The following is a 5,718-nucleotide window of genomic DNA, read 5'->3' on the forward strand; positions in this document are numbered from 1 at the left end:
TATTTAAGTCCACAACAGCAATATTCCTGTGCTGCATCAAGGTTCCCATGAAGCATATTTCTGTTGTGTCTAATTTCCATTTCAGCAGAAACTAAATCTTAATGAAAACACAGCTAATCGCTCAAATACTTTCATATTGAACAGGCATTGCTCTTAAAAATGTCAGATTTCATACCTTTGACGTTTTATGGACTAGTATAATGTCTAATTGCCACTTTTCTTTATACTTTGGCCAGTAAGCCCAAGCTCGTCCAGCACTCTGAAGTTCAGACCAGAGCTCGGAGATGCTAACGAGCTGAAAATCTGTCAATGCACATTTAAAGCTGGAAACAAAAGACCAAGAAGAGAAATGGGAAATAATGCTTGGAGATGACTTTCAGCAAATGTTTAGTGCCTACATTTTCAAGTATGACTCACTGACATCAATAAATAATTGCATATTTTCTAGAGCTTTAATGGTCTCATGCATAGACGTCATCTGAAGTAGGTGATGAAAATGATGCAGATTTACAGCCATGCTTTCAAGCTCCTGACATCATTCAGTATTCAACACATTGCGTTTGATCCTTAGATAGCGTATGACCACATTCTTGACCTTTTAATAATGCGTGATGTACAGGGATTTCAACATCCCGAAACATACTGTCCAGTGTCCAGTGCATTGCTTTGAGATTTAGTTGTGTGTTCCAACATTACGTATAGTTGTGGGTATTTGTAATTCTGCTGCATTCAAGGCTAATTCATTCGTTCATATTTCAGTCTTGTTAACAGGATCAAAGGGAAGGGTTTATTATTAACCAGACACAGCACCTGCTTCTTATTACAGGGTAATCATATTTTCCTGTCCATATCAGCCATTCTGTTGCTCTTCGGACATTAAGTATTGCTGATAAATTGGAAGGACCAGTCTTTTTCTTTTTTCTTTTACAACGGCATGCTCACTAGGGTTAGAAACAAATTCCAGAACTGAATAATGTTCATTTCTGTAACCTGTTCTCCGGTAATGACTCTTACGAATCGGTTCTTTTAAGTCAATCATATTGAGCAACCAGTGTTGTCATAGGCTGCATCCGAAAGCTTTGTCAGCTGACTTGTTGCCTTGCGCTGACTTATCAGGTATAATGACTTTGCAGGACCAAGCATTTTCGCACCAAGGTACCATACAAAATTAAAAATAATTTTGGACAGACTTCTGAGGCAGCATAATGGTTTAATGACTAAAAAAATAGAGAGATCTTTGGTGAGAAGCAAATGTTTAATTTAGTGCTGTCAAACGATTAAAATATTTAATCGCGATTAATCGCATTAATGCCATAGTTAACTCGCGATTAATCGCACATTTTTATCTATTCTAAATGTCCCTTGATTTCTATTTGTCTCATTATTTTTTCTAATTTTAATGCTCTTATCAACATGGAAAAGTGGATCAGCAGTAAGTTTGTTCTTAGCTGTGGTATCCATGTGCTTCTGTCTGAAGTCATCCATTGTAGAGCTTAGATCGGGCCCAAAAAATCAAGCCCGACCCGAGCCCGTGCGCATTGTGTCCGAGCCCGGCCCGGCCCGACACATAAACTGTAATTATGAGCCCGAGCCCGATTTAAACCCGTCCATTTTTTTAATACGTGGGTCGTTTTAACTGACGTTCTCAACTACTTTCTATGTTACTTTCTCCCGCCCGCAACATTTTTGTCCCGCTCCCGCCCGCAAATACACTCTTTTTTTTGTAGGCTACCTCCAAATACTTTCGCCTACGTGTCGCCACAATACACATAAGCATAAATGCTCCTGATAAATCATTTGTTATTAAAGCATTAACACACAAACCACTGTTATAACATAAAAGCAAGCAGGCTACTGAGTGCATGGTTTGGCATGACTGAATGCGCGCAAAGTGCGCTCCCTTAATAATTCCTAAAAAGCTGACATCAGTTCATCGCAATCTCACACATCTGTTATTATCAATGAAGCTGACTGCACAATGCATATTTCATAATATATACACTTTGTTTGTTATAATTTGAGGATTTGCCAGCATACAGAATTCAGCACTGAACAAAAAGTCTGTTTTGAGCGGTGAGGGGAGTCTATTTTAAATGCTTCTGATTGGCCATTGCGTTCAAGAAATCAACACATATGTCTGTGATTGGCTACATCCCTCAACGCTGCAAACATGTTATAAAAAGAAACTCTGCCCTGTAAATCGTTTCTATTTTGTTTTAGTTGTTCTTGTTGCTTTTCTGCAACATGAATAAAAATGTATTAGTTTTTATGTTTTATTCATAGATATTTCTAGTTTGCGGGAGTCCCGCGAATCGTTTTATTCTCCCGTATCCGCACACAGAGTGAGTGCATTACTGCTCGAGCCCGCCCTCGCACTCGGCCATCAAATCTAGTCCCGCGCCGCACTCTATTGCGTTGAGAGTGCACGACTCTAAATCGGCGTCTCGCGCTCGCGCCATCCAGTCAAAACGTAACGTTAGCCTACTACTATTTGGCCGGCGCGCAAGCCCAAAAAAGTACGTGCGGCGTGCCTGTTGTTTTGTTTCCGATCTAGCTATCCGGTGTGATGTTGTAGTTTTTCCAACGTTACTAGTTGTTGCAACAACATTTGAAAAAAATACAAAGTTGGCTAGGCCAAAAAGAGCGTTAATCTCGCGATAAAAAAATTGACGCCGTTAAAATGTGTTTGCGTTAACGCCGTTAATAACGCGTTTAACGCACAGCACTAGTTTAATTACTAGGCTACAATACTAATTTCTCACTAGAAAGTTCATCAAAAGTGTAAATCGTAGGTCAAAAAAGTACATTTATACACATATTCACCACCAACTGCAAATTTCAGACATCATCTTTATTTTTTAACTCAAAGGGATAGTTCACCCAAAAATGAAAATTGTCATTAATTACTCATCCTCACGTCGTTTCAAACCCGTAAGACCTTCGTTCATCTTCAGAACACAAATTAAGATATTTTTGATGAAATCCGATGGCTCAGGGGGGCTCCATTGACAGCTATTTAATTAACACTTTGAAGGCCAATAAAGGAAGGAAAGACATTGTTAAAATAGTCCATGGGACTACAGTGGTTCAACCTTAATCTTATGAAGCAACGAGAATACTTTTTGCGCCACAAAAACAAAATAACAACTTTATTCAACAATTTCTTCTCTTCTATAGCAGTCTCCGACTGTCACGGTTCGTCAATCCATCGTGGCCTTCTTGTCTTATGTCTTGGTGTTGTGTGTGCGTATGGGCGTGGTCACCGATCACTGCCGCTGATCAGTGGCGCCAGCTGCTTTCACTTTCGGTGCCAGCTGCATCTGATCAGCGGTGCCTATATATACTCACTGTTTGCGTCTTGTCTTTGTCAGATCGTTGTGATGTGTTCCGGTGTCGTTCCTGTCTGGTCTTCCCTCGTGGTCTTCGTTCCCTTCCTGGATTATTCGTCGTGTTTCCTGTGTTGATCGTCTGCACCTTCTGGATTTGGATTTCTTTTCATCACTACTCATCACTTCTGGTCCGGTTCCATCGAGGTCCCTGCGTCACTTGTCCGTTCCTGTGTGTCGCCCTTTGTGTGGGCCTGACCGTTCCTGTTTATATTTAATAAACGAGTGTTTCCCTGCTTTTGCCTCTTCTCCGTTTTCTGGCCGTCACACCGACGCGCGTTCCTGAGAGCACCACAACACATGTCTGCAGGAGCTGGTGTTGTGACTACAAGCAGAGAAAGCCGCACACGAGGTTACGCATGTGTCGTGGTGCTCTCGTGTAGGTACGTCGGAGACTGATATGTTTTTTTTTTTTTTTTTTTTTTTTTTTGGCGCACAAAAAGTATTCTTGTCACTTCATAAAATTAAAGTTTAACCACTGTAGTCACATGGACTATTTTAACGATGTCTTTTCTACCTTTCTGGGCCTTCAAAGTTTTCATTAAATAGCTGTCAATAGAGCCCCCCTCTGAGCCATCGGATTTCATCAAAAATATCTTAATTTGTGTTCCAAGATGAATGAAAGTCTTACGAGTTTGGAAAGACATGAGGTTGAGTAATTAATGACAGAATTTTCATTTTTGGGTGAACTAACTCTTTAATGGTAACAGAATGGAAGGATTGCGGGATGTCAAAGGAAGATCACCGTGATTTTGCCAAGTAAGACATGTTCCTGGATCAACATATTTTGGGGATCCTGTATCAACATTCCCATCTGAAAATTTTGTCCTACCCCTAAACATTAACCCTATTACATATCTATAAAACAAGAGGGAAATGATAGATGAATAACACTGATGTAGAAGTAGCTAACCCTGGTTGTAAGCCTATTTGACATAAACTGTAAACTTGTCCCTCTAATCTGATTGGTTGATTGGAATGTAGTTCCAAAGATGTTGATCCAGGAACATGTTGCAGCATTGGTAAAATCATGTTCACAATCAAGGGATATTGAATGATACATCTATGCTGCCTTCAAAAACCGATCAGATGAAGGTATCTCAGGAGATAGGAAGTGAAGCTAACAATGGATTTAGACGTGCCTTGATGACTTCCAACCTTGGTGTAAGAGCCATTATGTTCTATTTAAATGTCTGTTGTAGTTCCACTGGGAAACACTGGGTGGGGTATGGGTTTTATTTTGGTATATATGTAACTAGAGAGCAAGAGATGTCAGGTGTAATGAATGAGGGAAGCAAACAATTTTTGACCATATCAGGATCATGTAGGGACATGCTAACTGGTGATTGCAATGTGTTTGAGCATCAGAACTGAGACAAATAAAGTAGATAAATGCAAGTACTGGACTGGAAGTGCATTTGTTTGGAGCCAGACATCAAATAGCCCTAAAAACACCTCTAGGTGACAAGATGGTCATTTGTCGCTACAATATGTCAAAAATTGCATCTTTGTGGATTATCACGCATCGCTTTGGAACTTTTTGAACTTTTTTCCGAACTGGATTCCGAAGCACTGTATTCCGATGTGGATTTGGATATAATTGGACGAATCAAGGACCAGTCGCGGCGAAGCGAGCAAATTAATTCAAGGTATGCGTAATGCTACCTATGAATGACTCGTGTACACACCTTTAATAGCATAAATCCAATTTATGCTGCTGGTAAACAAACAGAGACTAATGTGCCGGTTGAGAAAATTGAAATGGAGTCTGTGAAATAAAAATGGTGCATCAAACTTACTCCAAGGGCATTATTGGAAAAATTGGAAACGTTGCAGAAAACAAGAAAGACTAAAGTAAACAAAACAAACAACTTGATGGTTATTATAAGCGATTTTGTCTAACCGAGAGCATGAATAGGAAGTGCAATGTTCTTCTGGGAAATTCATAAGACTGTGTGATGAAGCAAAAGAAATGCACACTTCTGTGATGGTTACTTTGCCCAATGAAGAAAAGGAAAAGCAACAAACATGGTTCAATGGAAAGATGTTAATTTACAATGGGTTTAGAGATGATGTTTAAAAATGGTTGAGTATTGAAAGTCAAATTTCATGTTCTGGTGTTGATGAAGATGTTTGTCAAGATGACACTGAAACAAATGATAGCGTTTCAAACATTTCCTCATGAGTGTCAAGTAAACCATCCAGTAGGAAAAGTTCTAGCAGTGTGAGTACTGGGAGATATTCTGCTTCTTCAGCACGAATTATAGCGGAGGGAGAAAAGGCTGCTTTAATTGCAAATGCAACTGCTTTAAAGGAGAAACATGCATTGGAG

The sequence above is a fragment of the Siphateles boraxobius genome, unplaced genomic scaffold (genome assembly GCF_051911475.1).
Source record: "Siphateles boraxobius isolate OS27281-9 unplaced genomic scaffold, OSU_SipBor_1 68, whole genome shotgun sequence".
Taxonomy (NCBI): domain Eukaryota; kingdom Metazoa; phylum Chordata; class Actinopteri; order Cypriniformes; family Leuciscidae; genus Siphateles; species Siphateles boraxobius.